This window comes from Chlamydotis macqueenii, chromosome 16, assembly GCF_036417535.1.
Source record: "Chlamydotis macqueenii isolate bChlMac1 chromosome 16, bChlMac1.mat, whole genome shotgun sequence".
Classification (NCBI taxonomy): domain Eukaryota; kingdom Metazoa; phylum Chordata; class Aves; order Otidiformes; family Otididae; genus Chlamydotis; species Chlamydotis macqueenii.
Window position 1 is genome coordinate 4932759 of NC_141571.1, and position 19181 is coordinate 4951939.

At 40.8% G+C, this 19181-nt stretch overlaps 1 long non-coding RNA gene across 10 annotated transcripts in view; it reads left to right on the forward strand.

Annotated features, from left to right (window-relative positions):
* Positions 1-1735: 1735 nt before the first annotated feature.
* Positions 1736-19181, forward strand: part of LOC147598696 (uncharacterized) — a 52863-nt gene continuing 35417 nt past the window's right edge. For 6 of the 10 annotated variants that reach the window (XR_015260268.1, XR_015260264.1, XR_015260270.1 and 3 more), the window contains exons 1-7: positions 1736-2936; positions 5493-8531; positions 8870-9055; positions 9905-10050; positions 12977-13851; positions 15330-15376; positions 15712-15758. This is a non-coding gene — a long non-coding RNA (uncharacterized LOC147598696). The remainder of the gene's footprint in view (positions 2937-5492; positions 8532-8869; positions 9056-9904; positions 10051-12976; positions 13852-15329; positions 15377-15711; positions 15759-19181) is intronic. The other 4 variants (XR_015260265.1, XR_015260266.1, XR_015260267.1 and 1 more) reach the window with 4 other exon arrangements.

Here is a 19181-nt window from a genome sequence, read left to right on the forward strand (position 1 = left end):
TAGCAAGCTCCTTTCTCATGGCTGCAGTGGATGTGTTTTGGAGAGAGGGACAAGGAGCGTGAATAATGCTTTTGACAAAGTAATATACATTTCTTGAGCTTTTTCCAAAGGTGTCAATTCAGGACCTTTCCTCAATAAGAAATTAGTAAAGGGTTTCATCCAAAGGCTACTTGTCATTAGGAGTCTTGCCTGTACTGCGATTTGGAATGGGCTCTAAATCCTACAGCTGAGCCTATTAATAATTAAGTAAAAAGGGTTGGCAAAGTTTTTCATCTACTGTAAACAAAAATCTTTCCACTATGAAGTGCATTTAATGGAGTTTTGCAGCATTGGTCTCCCAGGCAAACATATTAGTCTCTGCTTTCCCTCCCTGTCCTAATGGCCACAGCCAGGAGGGGGGCTGGTATGAGCTGTGTAGGAAGCTGGTTTTTATCCACATTGAGTGGAGAGGCATAAATTGGCATTCCATATCATCATAAAAAAAAAAAATTCCCAGCAATTATTAAAAGATTCTTATCTCTTGCTCCCTACATGGATAATGAGATCCCTCTCTGCTGGACTGAGACAGCCTGTCTCTCAGCTCACTTAATGAAATGGACCCAAGTTTGCAAATTAGCGTAGCCCTGACTCCAAGCCTAACCTCTTGTTGTCTAGTTGTACATCAAGGCCCCTGGCTTATGTCTTTTCTTATTAACACCCCGTAATCATGTCAACCTTCTTTAGTTTTCATTTCCTGTTTCCTTTTACAAATTCACTTTTGAGTTTTGAGCACGTTGTTGGATGCCTTTGGATGAGCTGGGATTTTATTTTTGTCTCATTTTTAACATTATTGAAGGATAAGTATATCTGTGAGTACTGGTGTGGATCTAGGGAATCTGTTTTCTGTGTCATACTTTTGCTGGTTGTTTGCCATGTGATCTTAAAGCAACTCCTTTTGTATGTCTGTGTTTGTTTCTCTTCCATTTTTTGATTTTTGTATCTTAGACTGTAAGTTCTTAGGGGCAGAGATTTTGTCTTTCCATATATTTGGTCAGCACCTTGTGGAGTGCATTTTTTGTTTGTTTGTTTCTGTGAGTGTGTCTGTGTAATAGATTTTTAATAATAACGGACAGCAATATTATACTCTAGCAAATACAATATGCTAAAGGCTTTCAAAGAAGTCAAGAAGGACAAACGCTTTGAAACTCGTTTTCCTTCTATCTCCTCTGATGTGAAACTTCATTGTTGGACCTTTAGAGTAATAAATCAAAGAAGCTGAAAGTAGCGAATCATGATTTCTTTTGCCCATGTGTAGCTGACTCGATCTGTCTTTGATAAGGCAGTGCCCTTCCACTTTACCCACTACCCAATAATTATCCTTCACTTTCATGAGCACTAAAGTCCACTCACACATTAGAATAAAAAAAAAAAAAGAAACAGAGAAGTGATTAGTTATGTACAGATAAGCAGCAGTCCACAGTGTTAGCTAGGTAATAACATTTTTCTAAGATTTCTTTTTTTTTTTTCTGGAATTCATTTTCTCTCACTTATGTCCATTGCAGTAAAAAATACTTCCAGTTTGTAACACAAAAGATAACTCTTCAATGCAAAGTTTTAGTGCATGTCTTTAAAAGATTTATTCCTTTATCAAGTATTAATTTAAGAAGGGGTGCCTTGTAGGTAAGGCAATGACATCAGTGGTAGGCTACAGGGCAGCAGATTTATTCATTTAATAGGTTTATCCATTTTACAGCTTGGATAATCATATTTCACTAAACTGGTACACAAGGAGGCCTCAGCCCATCTGACAGTTTTATTCTTGTGTAAGTTAACAAGCACATTTTGTACTCATGACCTTGTGAATTGTAAAAGTGCGAGGAGCTGGAGAGGAATGACAGACCAAATCCAAGAAACGTGTTAGCATTTCAGTTTTCCTGAGCAAGATTTATAAAGGCAGCAGTGAGGAATCTCAGCTGCAAAGATAACTTAAACATTTATTAATTTACTTGGGTTGAGAAAATATGCAGAATAAAAAAAAAAGAAGGAATGTTAATTTAAAATGTCTGAACCTAATTTGTTTGTCACAGACACCAGTTTAACAATATGATTATTTCAGTGACCACAGAGGAGGAGTTCTTGATCTGAGACAGCTACAAAGGAACTGGGCCAGTTTTGTCTAAGGTAAATGTGTTTTTTACATACTCATGTTTGCTCCTTGTGACACTCTGTGCTTGCTGACATCACTAAATTCACTCTATAAATGTTTAAAATTCTTGAAACTGGATGAGAAATAATGAGACTAAACAAGCAATGGAGCTAGGCTTTCAAAAATGCCTAGTTAAATGGCATTTTCTAGTTAAAAGGCATTTTCTAGTTAAAAACCTCATGTATACACATGCCATTTTAAAGCATTTCTTGTTCACTGTATAGGAAAGAAAGCAATCATGTACTCCTTTAGGGTGGGTTTTTTTTCTTATTAAAACTGTTGGGAGAAAAAGAAAATATTTTCCTATTTGTGTAAAAGCTTACACTTAACGCTGGACTTTTTGTAAAACTATGTTTCAGTTTCTTGTTGAAACGATGACGTATTCAGAAAGAAGATATTTCCTGTGCAAAATAACATTCAACTGCAACCTAGCTTCTCTTCAGGAAATTTAACATACAAGAAAGGGCCCATCCTGTTTTTTCCTTTCAGTGAAAACAAAAGCGGAGCTACTTGCAGAGTACGAACTGCAGGCTTTTCAGATAAAAGCTCAAATACCTTGGGCTCCGTTATAAAATGGTACATTTGGCAGCACTGAACGAACTGAAGGAATTGTAGACCTCAGGGATTTATTTTCATTTATATTCAAACTCTTTTACACCACTAACGTGTAAAAAGGAATATTTTCTGCCAATCAGAATTAAGCCATGAAGACAGGAATTTCGAAAGCTTGGATATTAGTAGGACGTGACAGGTCAGTACCAAGGTACGATGCGCTCTTAATTTACTTTCCACTATACTCCTCACTTGCTGCACGTCACTCATTTTTGACAGCAGGTGATGGCTGTTCACGTGTCGAGAGCTGTCTGCCCAGATTGAACACAGAGCGAAGTCGAACGCTTGCTCTGCAAGGACCAGTGCTTGGTTATGTGCATGAAATGCCGCGCTGGGACGTGCAAGCAGAGAGCTGCTGGAGCCCAGGAGTTGCGTGCAGCCGGAACAAGCTCCTTGCACAACCGGTGTTTGGGGAGATGCAGTTTTGTCTGTAGGGCTAGTTTGGTAAACTATGTCTTCTTCCAGTCACTTGTACTTTCTGGTGTGTACACAGCAATAGTTCGTGTTTGGGTTTAACATGTACGAGGATATTTATGTTTGCAAGATAATTCATTTTTTAAAGAAAATATTATAAATCATGTTACATTTTGAGCTGCTATGTTTACAAACATGTCTGGACTTTCACCCTTAAGTACACAAACATATCACACAGGGAAAACATTTATCTTCTCACTTGTTGCTAGAAATTGAATGCTATTGCCTGGCCTGCACTAGAAAAAAAAAAAGGCATCACGCGAATCTCCTGTTTGGCCCTTTTTAAATTTACTTGACCTGAAATTCTTACTGTATCGTGCTGTTGGCAGTGTTCCCCACAGGTCTCACAGGACTGCTCTGAGAGGTGTTCCTTGGCTGGGTGGAGGTTGGTTTCTTCAGCATCCTGTGCTCCTGCAAATCACTTATTTTTCCAGGCTGGAAGGCTGTGAAGTGGGGTAATGCTTCCAAAGCATTGTCATGTAAATGAACCCCCCATTTCATTTCCTGCCCTGTGAGGGACACAAAGAAGTTGGCCAGTTGCGTTAGAGGATGCCATAACCCATCTTACCATAAAAATGGCAAAAAAGGAACTTCTTGTTACATGTGATAGCATGGTCCCATCAGGTTCCGGAGACTTGGATTGTTTCCTTTTCTCTTCTTCAAAAGGGGGGAACTTTGTTGACAGGAACGCGTTCAATCACAGGGATGTTTTACAGCGTGCTGTGGATGCGTTACCAGTTGGGATCCCTAATTATTATCAATTTGCAGATTGCCTTGAATGTCTTATTAAGATTCCTGCAGAATGATTGATCATAATCAAAAAATTAATCACCAATCAGCCCTGGCAATTAACATTAGCAAGTCTATTTGCATATATCTGATAATTTATGCTGCTGCTGGAAGAAGGGACTTTTGCTGAATATTATTGATTAGGGGAGAAGAGCCAGATGCATCTATCATTGGGACATTAGGCTTTATTAGATCGGGCTGGTAACGTGTGAGAAATTGAAGGGCATTCCTGCAGTCTGCTGTGACATGGAAATCTTCAAATGTCTAAAAGGAATTTCTTAAATGCATACACTGAAATTTCTTAAGGATTGAAAAGTGGAATATTGTGCTTCATAGAAGCTTGGACTTTTGGCTCTTATTTACTGCAGATGCTTTAAATATCCATTATGAGAAAAATGCTTGATAATGTCAGCCTAGACTGAGAGATATATATTACAAGAAGTTACTTAATAGATATAGTTATTTACTGTTATGAATAAAGAATTTGCAAGCTTGCAATTAATTTGACTGATTGTACTAGTTAAACTATGAAGAACTGCATAACAAAGTCCCAGAAGTGGTTGACAATAGCCTACGCCTTTCAGTCAGTAGATTTTGTTCAAGGAATTGATAATCTTTCTTAATCTTTTTTCTTTTTAAACTTATATTTTTATTAATGCATTTGTAAAGAGATGTTTATTATCCAAATCCTCCACACTGATTTCTTCAAATTGTCTTGAAATTGCTTATTAGGATAGCACATCTGTTTAAAATGTTATGAGTCTGGTCACATTTTCTGATATTTATGATCTTTTTTACACCGTAGGCTTTGGTTTTGCTTGAACATCCTTCAGCGTGTCTGATACCTGGTGTTGTAGATGCAGCTACATTAAAATGCATGATCTGCTATCATAAATTTGTATTTGGCTCTCATTTATGGCTGCTTAAAGATTAGGAACAAATTCATTTAAGCCAATATGCAAAGTGATAACAGTTTATCCTCTTTAGCCATTGAGGTCCTATAAATGATAGCAGAATTAAATATGTTTCCAGTAACGAGAGATGGTCAGCAATTTAAGTGGCAGAAATGTATTGAAAACAAAGGCCGACAAAACCAGGATTTCTCTCTCTAGTTTCTGAATTTAAAAGTTAGAAGTATTCAAAAGATGTTTTGTTTTTTTTTTTTAAACTTGCATTCTTTTGATCAATTTTAATTTTCAGTTGTAGCTTTGTTGCATGCTAGAAATCTTTGTAGTCCAAAACTCTGTCCTTAACATAGCTAGATTGGTTTATTCTCAAATGTCAGCTCTGAGCTTATCTCAGTCTTTCTTGAACAAAGATTTTCTAACTTATCTGTCTATATACACTGATCTGTTTTGCAAGCTTTGAATGCCTGTATCTTTAATGTCATTGATATATTTCTCCGGGTCTTTTGACTTCTTTTTCTTCCCAGTGGTGAATTCAGCAGTTGATTTGAAATGGGAACAGAACCAGACCCCAGCTCTGATACAATAATCAGAGCCCAATTCCAGCACAATAATGGTATTAAAGAAGTCTTCTTCAGACTCCTTTTTGTTTTGGTGAGCAATAAGTGATCTAAAAACAGACTATCACCAAATCCCATACCCTATTTGAGATCTTGGATTCACCAGTTATAACATCTGGTTTTTGCTAAAGTTAGTTGGTAACCGTGCAATCTTGTCACTGCGAGGTTCAGAGGTTAATTGAAATCAGAGAGGCAGAACCCATTCAATTGTCCCGTTAATTATGCCCAGCTCCTGTCTCCCTCCTCCACCCTCCCATAAACATCGGCCGCTGACCACTCGCTGCTGACCGAGGGAGAAAGCTGCCGCTGGCCTGCTGTCGTTCAGCTGGGAGATGTTTAACGGCTGAGTCACTGGAGCAGATAAAAAATGCCTGCAGTAGGGGAAAGGGGTATGAGTGTGTGAAGGGGGAGTTGGTGACATCCCCATACATCATCCCCCAGCCATAATGTTACCAGTTTTCGCTGAAAGCTGGTAACGCTTTGAGATTTATGGCAGGTGTGCTTTGCTGAGTGCGTAGCTTTGGTTGGGAAAATTGGGGAGTTGTTGATTGGGAATCCTGCAAGAGTGGTAGGGATTTCTGGCAGTGGTTTACGCGGATGGTCTTTATGCTGCCTGAGTTCGTATTGCTTTGAGCAAGTAACATATTATGGTTAAAATATATTAATTTCCCTTCCTCTTTAACCAAACTGATATGAACAGTGGAATTTTGCTAATAACTATTAATTATCAGATGTTTATTGTGATGGTAACTTTCTCCAAGGTTTCTGCAGTCAGCAGTTACGCACGATTTACCTTACGGTAACCAGATCAGCACAGCAGATTTCAGAACTGAGGAAACATTGAAATATTAAAATAGATCTGAATCTTGTAACCCTATCCTGACTTTGGGGGAAGAAAAATATGTCTCCATTGCCTTCAGTGGGACCTGGCTTGAGTAAAGAGAGAAAGAAATTTTCCCACTTGGGGTAGTTTTGAAGTTTTGAGCTTAAGGATGGAAAATAACTTTGAAAATTACTTTGATTATGGGTGTCTGAACAACTGGGATACTCAGATTAAGCATATGCCTGCAAAATTCCTTCCTCCCTTTTCTTCTCACAGCCTTCCTCTTCCAACAAGAGCCTGGTTCTCCTGTGTGTTCCAGCCAGCCTGGAGAGAACACCCTGAGTCTTGACCAGTTTCTGCTGGTGTGTATCCCTACGATTGTCAGTGTTGCGTCCCTTGGGAAATGCCGTCTGGAGTCAGGATCTGGCTGTCATGTGCAGAGACAAAAACACGCCTTGTCTTAAAGCTTTATTCACTTATTTTAATCTCTAATTGAGGTGAAGTGGCTGTTCTCAATACTGTGTCCGCCTGTGGGTAGGAACTGAGAGTGCTGCAGCCTGACATGAGGTCTTTGTTCCATCACAAGTAAGTAAATAAATCACCCAATTTTTTTCTTATGAATAATTCTCCAATATCTTCTAACTCATCCCCCAGAAGTAACAATGTAGCAGTGCTAGTAGATTTTTTTTCTTTTAACATGTTAAAATGAAACTGAAAAATCTTTGTATCTTCTTTCAAAAAGGCAAAAGCAAACCCAAACTGTTGAAATCTTGTTAATGAGAACTTAAAACTTTTTTTGAATTTCACAGCTCTTATTAGTTTTCAAGAAACAAACAAAAAACCTCCTAAAAATTAACTTGTTTTTATAGCCAGCAGCAGCATTTTCTGTTTGTTTCTTTAACTAAAAAAAAAATTATCAAAGTTCTTTGGTTACTTTATTCTAATTCAGAATTATTGCTTTGGAAGTGACTTTGGTTTTGTTGAACCACTAAACATGATCATTTCTATTCTGTGTACACTTAGAGCTAATTCTTCACAAAAGCTTTTTCTCTGATGGGGTGACAACATACATACGCACCATACACAGCCGTGGACGGTGTTCTCTGTGTAATTTATGTGCCCGAGCCGTGTACCGAGCCCATACGCTACTGAGGAGGAGAAGCTAAATCAATCAAGAGTGATTTCCAGTGAACAGCCATATCGCATCTACCACCCATTTGCTCTTGACTGGCTGAGAAATGAAGCAATTTAAACCTCTTGGGTCATGCTGAAATGGGGGCCAACATCTTATCAACGTGCTGCACACAACTGAGCCTCATTTCGTCTTCATTTCCAGGGGCCCGTGGGCTGCAGCAGTTCTGTGCAGTCCAGCAGTGTCTCTAACCTTGCACACTGGCTTCCTGGCTGCTGAGCCGATGCCAGAGGTGGGGAAAACAACTTTTTAGAATAAATGGACTGACTATGTTTGGACTTTTTTGATCTGCAGAAAAATATGGAGGAAAACACAATTGGTCTTTGGTTAAAATGTGGATATGAAGATAAGCTTGAGAAATCCTAGTTTGCTGTGGAATATGAGATGGAAGAATAAATGTTTTCCCTTCACTTGCTTAATGTTTCATACAGTTTTGGAAATGTTCCGCTGCCTGACCCTCATGTTTTCGGATTATTTCCACATCTGTCTCAAAGCCATACGCTCCTCAAATGGACCAAGCAGCTAGTTTCTTAGTTAAAATAATAGTAATAATAATAATAGCATGTAAGAGCACCCCGAGTGTGCTGAACATCCCCACAGCTCACTCTGAGTGCAGAAGAGAGCACCTGGAAAGGCTCAGACACTGGCCCGAGCTCACAAGCAGAAGTAACACATGGCATGTGTTCGCTCTTGGGTTTTCCTGTTTCTTATTTCTTCATATTAAACATGAAATTCCATATGGACCTTTTAATGGTTGCTTAGAAATTGGATGCCTGTCACCCCAGAGGGACGTATTGGCATTCTGCACCTGATTACATTTCTTCCTTATCCCCCACGGGACGAGTCAAAGGTTATGGTTCGGAGGGGAAGGAGTGTGTCGACAGCAGGTTCTCCTCAAGCTGAGGGGAGGATTTTCTCTGTAATAGCATGGGTAGGTTATGCGTGGATGTAAATAGTTGTTTGAGTTTGCGTACGTAAATTTAGGAATCCAATCCAAAATAAACTGTAATGAACAAGAAAGTTGAGACTAACCCCAAAACAAGTTGTTCTCATCCTAAGCATTGGCAAGAGGAGAAAAGCAAAGCAAACAGAAATAAAGAAGCAGGTCAGAGCTAGGCACAAATTTCCATCCACATCTCTTTTGTTTCTACACCTGCTTAAGAAAAGAAAAAAAAAAAAAAAAGGGCTTTTCTGAACTCTAACACTTCTGAATAGCTTTTTGAAAACCTCAAATATTTTTAGTGTCTTTTGCAATTTTATTCTCTCCAGTGCGATGTCACCACAGTGCTGTTCCCCCATCAGGCTGCCGCACACGTCAGTGACTCACCCAAATGATCTGCAGTGGAGGCGGCTCACAGATGTAAGAGTCACAGAGTGCTTCCCTACCCTATTTCTGTTCCTGAGATGGTTTCTCTGCACCACGTTTTGCTCTTCATACACACAAGCTGTCCTAAGGTGAGTCCCTACCAGCTTCCCCAGTATGGTGTCATGATGCTCTGGGCTCCGTTGTATTAATTACTTATTTCTTAGTGGTTTGTGGCTTAGCAGTGCTACTGCCTGCGTTTCACAGTTGGGGAATTCAAGCAGGAGAGGTCAAGGTCCAGATCCCCAGCATATAATTCTCCTAAGTGACCTGGGCTTATCTGTGTCAGCCAGGGTCATATGAAATAGTTCGTAGCAAATGTCGTACCTGAATCTTCCAAAATGCACCAGAGCGGCCTGGGATGCTCGACCTCAATGCCTGCAGTGATGTTTATGTAGGAGGAGTGGGTAGGAGACCAAGTGCCAGCATCTACTGTTGAATCAAAGCTGCTAAAGCATGACTCTGCAAGTTATTTCAATAAATCTACTCTTTTAAATGTAGCTAGGGAGACAGAAATCTGTCCTTGGATCTGGGTGACGCTGTGTGAAGCAATGATGAGCAGTTAACAGTAGTATTTCCAATTCCAAGTATTTAGAAATTGTGAGTAGAGTTTTCCAAATCTTGAAAATAATGAAATAGATTTTTAAAAATAATATCTCAGGGTATATCTTGTTTCTACTTTCTCAATTTTTTGGGTGCAGTTGGTTTACTCATGAAGTATTTCAACAGAGATGAATGGTTTCTAAGCTTACTTTTAAAAATCACACTCAGCTTCTGACATATTCCCGTGTTCTAGATCTGGGTTTTGACGGCAAGACTAAACATTCCTGGTAAATTTATATGTGCTAATAAATGCAAACTCCTTGCTAAATTCATATCACTCACAATATACAAGCAGCATCAGAAGTGAAAAGTAAATTAAATCTGTGACTCTTTCTTAGTTCTGCACTACAGGTCACTCAAATTTAAAGCAAATGAGATTATAGCCAAATTCTGTTACGTGGATTTCATTCAAGGTAACTTTGCTGCGATCAGCCAGTAACATCTACTCTAGCCATCAAACGTGACCACCAAAAATTCAAGATAGGTAAGAAATAATTACTATAATAATATTTTTATTTATCTTCTGCATTTCTATAGAGTTTACCTTGTTTTTTTCCCTCTTTCTTACTTTTAAGTTTTCATAGTTTATTTTTAATACATGGTGACAGCTAAAACTTTAAAAAATGAAAGTTGAGACTCATAACAATCACCTAGTGGCTGAGGCCCAGGCTGCAATGAAAGTATCAGTCATCTTGAGATCTGTGATATATTCACTGGAGTTAATAAAACTGCTGGAATTGCCAACATAGGAGAGGTTGCCTTGTAACCAAGTCGCTCTAGCTGTATGTGATTTTATTGTAAGACAGTTGTTGGGTTCCCAGGGTCTTTAAAGACTGGTACCTAATTCTGATAGAATTTATACAGTTTTCCTTTTAAAATGTGCTCTTTATATTATGTTTGCATGGTTGTTTGCACACAGACAGACCCAATCCAGCTCAAGCCTGGTGTTATTAGTACATGAATACAGTCTTCATGTTGGAGCTGGTTCTGACTTGGCCAGAGGATTCTCCATCATTGTGCTGTCCTGCACCCGATGACATTTGCGTCCTGCTCTCCAGCACATACATGCAGAAAGGATTCAACCCTCAGTGCAGGCAGCTTGTCTTGGTTGAAGGTGAAAAATAAGCTTCACTAGACTTCAGCTGTAGTTATAAAACTTTCCAGATGCTGAATGCTTAGCTGCTTTTTTTACTATATGAGCTTGATGGAGTTTGGTGGAGTTTGCAGGAGTTTGCCTGCTCCAAGGATCCATGCTAGTATTTTGAAGAAGGTTTTTTTTTTAAAAAAAAAAAAAAAGTGTATTCCAGTTGTTACCCATAATTGAGATAATATTGCAAAAATCTGTGTAGCTTATTGACCTGACAGAGTGTAAACAGCTTTTTGGAAGCCCTCTGATATGAAATATTCCAGACCTTGTACTATTCTTGTACACAAAATGCATGGAGGGAATAAGCAATAAAAGACCAGATGGATTTCCTTTGAAACATAATTACTACCCGGGTGTAGACCCCACTTTTCATAGGCAAAGATTTCCATCATTTTAATAGGATTCTTTTAAGTTATAGTATCAGCGCCTCCTGACCCGCACATACCGTACTGGTGAAAAAGAGAGGGGTTCACCTCTCAGTCCTCCCTGGTCACTGACTTTTTCCTGAGAAAGGTGATTGAGATGCCAATTGGTGCCTACCCTGGCAGTGACTTTCTGCAGGGGGGGACACCTGGCCTCAGGGAGCTGTACTGAAACTGATTTGGTTTTTGCAGAGAACCAAGCAAGAACATTTCCTTATTTTTTTTCCTCTTTTCCTTGCAAGGAAGCAGAGCAATAAAATAATAATAATAATAATAATAAAAAGGCATAACCAGTCTCCCTTCCCATTCTGGCATGTTGAGTGCCAAAACTCAGATCAAGTCTTGAAGGCAAAGTCAGAACGCAATGAAAACAGGGGCTTTATTATAAAGGCAGGGCTGTGAACTTTTTAACTCTCGCAGCGCTCCCGGATGTCCTCTTCACACTGCACACAGCTGCTGAAGGCTTCCAGGGACCGTGGGTGGTGGGTGAGGAAAGGGGGAGAGGTGGTTTAGCTATGTGCAATATTTCCCATAAGAAATAATGCAACCGAGTCTCACCTCACCGCCTGTTTTTCCACGTATATTGAGACGGGAATGTATTTATATAACCCTATTAAAAGGGAACACTCGGTAGCAAACTTGGTCTTTAAATAGCTACTGTTCTGCATACTCCAGTCTCCAAACTCCTCAATTTCAGCTCACACCCACTTACATTCTTTTGACATATTCCTCAAGTTTTTTTTTTTGGTTTTTTTTTTTTTTGTGACTTTGGAGTCAAATCCAAAACTTATTGAAAGCAGTGGAAAGACACTCAGTGAATTCAGTGGAATTTGGATAATACTCTTGGAGTTCAGATACCATGGTGATAAATGCAGTAAATTACATAGACAAAAGTTGCCCATTTTGGGCTAGCTCTGCCTCTACAGAAACAGATTAAACTGTTGCTATTGACTGCCACAGGAATCAGCTCTGCCCCTTCCCTGGTGGCATTTAAGCAGCTCTGAAAACATTTTAAAAATAAGGGGAATATCTTCATCTCCCATTTACAGATGAATGAACTGAGGCATGGAGCCATGATTAAACCTGCGAGTCAGGCAGTGCAAAATAGTTAGAATTACACCCAGATAGCAGACCCTGGACCACCCAGTGGAAAAATAGAATCCATTAGCTGCTAGAAGTCTCGTAGGCTGTCCTGGTGCTGCCAGGTCCTAGTGATGCTGACCAGAGTGGAGAGCAACCACCATCCTCCCATAAGTCGCTGGCATTAATACACTGAGCAGCCCTTCATAAGCAGATTTTTTTTCACACCCAGATGCATTATTTAATCTTTTTTTCCCCCCTGACAATTCTTTTCCCTTTGACTCCTGTTATTTTGGTTCAATTTAGCAAATACATTCTGGGTTTTTTTTTTCCCCTGCATCCTCCAGCCACCTTAGTTTGTCTTTTTTTTCCCCTTCTTTCCCTGAAAAACTTTTTTCCTCCTTCAGTGCACTAAGTGGATTTATGACCCATTTAAGCAGCTTACAGTGGCATTGCTTTTACAGTTCAGAGGCAGAAGGGCCTTAAAAAGATTTACAGTTACAGCAAGAGTCGGTTGCATGGAAGTTTGAGATCCAAATTAGACAAAGGGAACGGGGCTGTGTGAGTGGCCAGCAAAAGAAGCTTGGAAACAAAAACAAATGAAACTGCATTAGAGGAGGTGGTTGGGGTAGGGGCAGAGAAGGAGGAGGAAAAGTTGCCTGTTAACTTCACATTCCTATTGCAACAGCTCTGTTAATTCTGTTACATAAAGCCCTTTTCCCTCCTTTTTTTTTTCCTGTCTCTGTGTTGTTGTTGGACAGATTTCCTTTGCAAACACACATCTCAAACTAGAGAGCAGCAACTTCACACAGTAGTTGAGATTCTGAGGCAGATATTCCCAGGATGTTGGCAACTGTTTTTGCTGCTGCTGCTGGGACTCCAGGATACGAACTCCAGAGAATAAAACCAAGTGGCTGAAGGAATGGGACCGATCACAGTGGAGGACTTCAGGTTGCCTTGCATAAGGATAATCTGACATTTAAACAAAGCTAGAGACTGGGAATAGATTTTATCCTATCCCCCACTAGTTTTTTCCTGCTGACTTCAAAAGAAACAAGACCAGGCTTGACGAAATCCATAACAAGCTGAGGCAAAAGGGAGATTTGCCACTGACACTGAAGGAACGTGTCTGGGCACATCGAGGGAGATGGGGGTAGCTGGGGTCTGCAAAAGGTAGGGGCTGCACTTCTGTGAGACTCGGACCGTATGCCATCCTGACAGAGCTGTGGACAGAAAGCATTTTGGAAAGAAATGTGTCCTTTACAGGCAACCTGAAAAGATACTGCCTCTGTCCGAATCCACAGGCGTGTCCAGCTAGATGGGTGCAGTCATGTCCGCTCTGTGGGTGGGCTGAGCTGGTTTTGAGGCAGGCCAGCTATGGTCCAGGGGCCGTGTCTGTACCACAGCACTGCACTTGTGCTGATAGGGTTTTTTGAGGGATCTGAGCTTAACAGTTCAGGGAAGACACCATGCTAATACAGAAACAGGGCTTGGAACTGGCTGGAGTGCGGGTGGAGGAAGCACTAGACAGTTTGCACTTATCCGCAGGGATACGGTACGCTCTATTCGAGTGCAGCGTGAGAATGGCCTGTGCTTGACTGCTTACTCCACTTTGCTGGGCTTTTGTTGTACCTGTGTAAGTATATCGTGTGGAAGCAATCGTAAATAACCTGTGTACATAAGAAAGCCAATACTACTTAATTTTGCTTCAAATGTGCCCTTTTTTTTTTTTTTTTTTTTTTTTGAGAGTTGAAAAGCACACTATGGTTTTGTTTTCCTTCTCATTGATGTTGATTTTATTCTGCTGCTCCCATTTCTAAGCAACTTCTGTTCAAAATAGCACCTTTAGTTTGACATAGACATAGCACTTCATTTCCTGAAGTCTGTCACACAGCGATGCTGTCTGCCTGCCTTCTGGGCACCACCCAGTCGGTGCCTGCATTTCAGAAGTGGGTGATGTGTCTATTATTTGCCTTATTCTTATTTTCTGTTGACTATCCTTACATTGTTCAGGGTAGCAGCAGCACAGGAGTTTTTATTTCCTAATTTCTTGTGTATTTTTTTGTATGCTTCACTGGTGAAGTTATTGACATTGCTGGGTCCCTTGGACCTTTTTTCCTTGCTGTCTTGGCTGTCCTTTACTTGCTATGTGCTGATAGCTCTCCAGTGAAATTAGTGTTACTGGTGGTATAGAGGACACTGGGATCCTCTGGATGAAAAAAAAAACACTCCATAAAGATAGACTTTTAATCCTTGTTCTCTGCTCCCACGCACGGATGTTAACACTCAGGTCTCAGGTTATCTGTAAGAGGAAAAAAGCAATCACAACACTTTCCCTACGTCCATTTTAGACCTAGTTCTTCCTCTTTCTGGAGAAAAATCTCCTAATAAGAGTGGTAATATTTTAGAAAGATTTGGCTGGTGTTCTGCTTTCTAGGGGAAGAAGCAGCCAGCCTCAGAGAGAGAGGCTTTGATCTAAACCAGAAACAAAATATCACTCAGGCCCCTATTAAAATTTAAAAGCTAATTGAAAATGGCCAGACAGACATCTCTTACCCCTTCTATGGCAATCCATAGATGCAGTCGTCCCTTTGCAAGCCTTGGACACGCTGAGTGCGCAGTGCTGTGTTTGCTCCGTATGCGTTTGCGGTGCTGGGCCCTGCAGCTCTGTGATGTTCGCCGTCCGGCCAGCTGGCTCCTTTTCTAATTGATGCTTCGTGTGGTGCCGTATAAACCTCAAGTGACCAGTCATTTGGGACACTGATGGATTTCTGTGGCTCCCGCTGGAGATTTTCAGCAGGACACTGAACCACTACCAATTCTGCTGTGTCAGGGCTGTTCCTGTCTCCTCCTTTTTGCATCTCCCCCCGGCACTCACTCTCGCTTCTCTCTTGTTCTCCTCTTTCTTTTTCAATGAGAAGGGCCTTGAACTTCGGGTAGAGACTTGACATATGAGGGGAAAGCATTGAGAAGGAGAAAAGACTGTATTTTATGAGTGATGGTTAAACTGTATTCTTGAAGTACTATTTTTTTTTAAGTTGAATATAGTCGTGTGGACAATACAGCAATTTCCATGAAAAATTCTTAGTGGTAAAAGGCTTCCCTTTTTTTCAGGGGAAAAAAGATTGCAAATGAATACAGTCTTTTTACAGACTTATCAGGTCAGTATTTCTGCTTGATTTTTTCCTCTCATCCCCTTCTTTTGTTTTTTTTTCCTTTTTCTTCCATATTTATGCCAGAAATAAATAATTTAAAATGAGTAACATTCAGACTCTATTATGATCCTATTAATTTTAAAGCCAAATCAATATTTTCAATTTTAATCAAGTTGGCAAAAACATGAACATAATTTTGTAAATATTATTAAAAAATAGTTACTGTTTCTTTATAGAAACGAGTATGCATTTCCCAGGGTGGGGGGAAGCAACCTTCTTTCTCTATGGAGAAAATAGAAAGGATTTTAAAAGCTAAATTTTAATGGCCATCAATGTCACAGGTCAATACAGCCGGGATCCAATGCAGGGTCTGAGATTGTCAGAAAAGGTAAGTTAATTTTTCCATTGTGGGAGTTGTTTTAACTCCTTCCTAATTCTCTTTTACCTTCCACTGATCACCTCTTTCAGAACTGAGTATGGACCGCACACCCCTGCAAAGGACTTGATCGCCCTCCTCACCACTCTCCCCCATTCCCAATGGGTCCCCCTGTGCCGAGGTGCAGTTGGGGTGTGGGGCGTGCTGCTATTCCCTCCAGCTGCATGCACGGACGTGCACAGGGCAAATCCCACGTCTGCAGCAAGGCCCAGGCTGTCCAAGCGAGCTGCGTATCAGAGATGACTTTTACTTAACCTAGGAGGCCCCCACATCCCCTTTATGCTCTTTTTCACTGTGTCTTCGAGTGTGTAATGTGCTCCGTAAACAAATAACCTGTGTTTTTTTAACTCGGTCATTATGAGTTGGGTTGTACTTCAAGCACGGGACGTGGTGAGGAAGTGGTGGGACCAGGAGCAGAAGGGGAGACAGCGGCAGCCTCAGACCCAAAGGACTGCAAGGAAGCAAAATATGGATGGCTGCCAGAACAAATGCAGAGCCTTTTGGGAAACCGTTTTGAGGCCTCGTGAAAAAGTCAGAAAACAAAGAGGTACAGGAAGGCACCATTAATGGTCAGACCTCCAGGAGAGCTGTATGCCATGGGCAGGTAGCTCCAACAAGGGTTTGCCCATGCTTCCAGGTAAGCACATCGCTGTCCTGCTCTGTCATCACACCTTTGATGAGGTTGTCTGTGGACACCGAGGCCTGAGCCTCTGGACTTACACAGTCCAGAAGCAGGAAATGTAACCAAAATGAGTGAAAAAAAAAGGAAAAAAGAACTTTAAAATAGCAGCAACTTTGTAAATCTCTCTCTGTGGTCTACCTTCAGGGGCTGGAATGAGGATCCTCAAAGGTATTTATGTGGCTAAAGATCTGTGAGGCCTCGTCAAAGCGCAATGTTGTGTTACAGAGAGCAACATCTGGGAAAAATGTGCGTGTTTCCTCCCAGGTTGAGCTGTGTGAGTTTATGGCCCTCTGGTTTATTTATTAAATTTTACCTTTTGGATTTAAATCCTCACAAAAACTCATTTTGAGAAAAGAATGCACATCTTGACTTCTGTTTACTCAAAACTGAATAAAAAAAAAAGCTCATATTTTCACTCCATGATTTCTCTAGGAATCTTAGTGTAATAAGTCCTCTTTTTATTCCACAAATTACTATGTTCAACGTTGTTTTGGAGTAGTTATTAGTAAACTGCAGTTTCAAAACCTGCAGGCGGCACCCAAGAGCACTGAATATGACTTCTCCAAGCTTTCTGTTTTTATTGGCCAAATTTTGATCTCATTCTTGTTACAATGCTTTGCTGGCTGATGGAGATGAGGATCTGATCCCATGTTTTAGTCAAATGAGGCTTCACTGATATACAGCTGGGAAAAAAAAAAAAATTGTTGCAGGGCTGATGACTTCATTTTGCTGTTCAGCGGTCCATGGATGGCTTTTTGGGTACTGGCTTTGGGAGCAAGTACGGTAATAGAGACCACTCATGATGGGCCAGAGAACTGCAGATCCTCAACCTCGTTGACAGGAGCAAGAGAAATGGCTCCTGAACATACTAAAGCAAAATGTGCAGTTACAGGGATACAACAGTGGTGCAGTAGACAGGATATGCTGCCAAAACGCTGTCTGAGTAGCCATTAATGGATATCTGAGTTTTCCTAAATAATTAATGTGTCTGTTGTATTTTTTTCCTATAGATCTTTCAAGGAATTTAGCTTCTGTTCCTTTGCATTTAGTTTCTGTTCCCTGAAATGCTGCTTTTGAGTCTATCTTCTCAAGCGTTTATAGACCTTCTAAGGCAGTTTTCTAATAGTAGCTCATGTCTGTTATGGCCAAAAAGCATTTAGCCCCAAGTGTGTGACAAGATAGATGCCTGTCTTTGTTCTCATGGTATGATTTGGAAACTGAGGCGTAGCCTGCTGAAGTGGACTTGCCAAAGGCAAGCCATAGGTCAGCATCATAGGCCAGAACAGGTCTTGTCCTTTTAACAACACAAAGAAAAACTTAAATAGAGCTTTAAAACCTACTAAATGAGTCTGAATCCCAGCACTCGAGGAGTTCTGAACAAGACTCTTTTGTCTATATCTACTAATGAAAAATGGCTATGCTGTTGTTGTCCTTACTGGAAATATCAGCATGTTGTACTGGCTTTGTAATCTCACTTTGCAAACAATGCAGAAATCTCATAAAAACAGTGGGATGTGGAAGTGCTGGTAAGAACAAGCCTCCCCCAAATGTGATCGGTCCTTTTTCAATTTCCTCTCAGTGTCTCTATGATTGGGCTGGCTGCCCCAGATGACTGGAAAAGGTTCTGTTCCTTGTTTCTCTCAATGCCTGAAGCTCTGGGGAGTTTTACCACCTTCCTCCAAAATCCTGGCTGTTGGTGCGAGGAGGATGTCAGCTGCGATACAGCAACTCAAATTCTTATCTTCTTATCACCAGTTATTTTCCCTGAGTGCCAATCGACCACTTTGGCTTCGACTCATGGTTCTCAAAGGGAAAGAAACCAGTGTAATCATATAAACATCTCCCAGCGACCAGGGGAGTGCGCAGGGCCGAGTTTTTGGTTTGTCCTTTTGCTGAAGGTGGGGGAAGTTCACCAACTTCAGTTGTAGATGCGGGTGTGGATCCAGGCAGAGCAGGCTGCACGTGCGGGGAGTTTGGAGGCAGGTGTTGGGTATGGACCCCTCCAGTCCTGGTAGGGGATACGGCACTGAGTGCTTGTCTTTGCTTTTAAATGTAGCAGGTAGGTCACAAACTAAGGTGTGAGCTTAGCTCCCAATAACGGTCAATTCTCTGAGAAAACCCAAACTTTTCAGCATATCCGCTTAGGACAAGGTGTTCTTCCTCTTCTGAAGCACAAAGGAAGGAAATGTATCTTCAGGAAATGTTTATTTTACGCATGGATTGTCTGAAGCAAGTTTCGACAATACCCGGAAAAAAAAAATCCCCACAAAATTACTATAAAAAATAGGAGGGGTTATTGACAAAATGTGTGATTTTTATGAGCTAGCTAGATAAAAGAAAATGTGCCATAATGTTCTATTCCAGCGGCTAAGAGTGCAACTGGGCGACCGCAGTGCAGCTGATGTGTGACCCGTGGACCCTGCCGTCTGCGGGCCAGGTGAGTCAGGAGGCAGTTCCCTGTCCCCATCCGCTCAAGTCTTTGCATGCCTTAAAACAACCATTAGAAAACAGAAAAGTGAGACAGCAATATAAAGGTTTACATGTTGGAAGGAGAGACGCTTCTTAACACCTAAGCCAGAGGGGTAATTTAAACCCCCAAGCCTGTAGGAAGCCGCCTTCTTTCTTCAGAGCCCAGGAGATGTGTTAGACACATTTCTTCTGAATACCATGGTTCAGCTCCCCCTCCTTTCTTT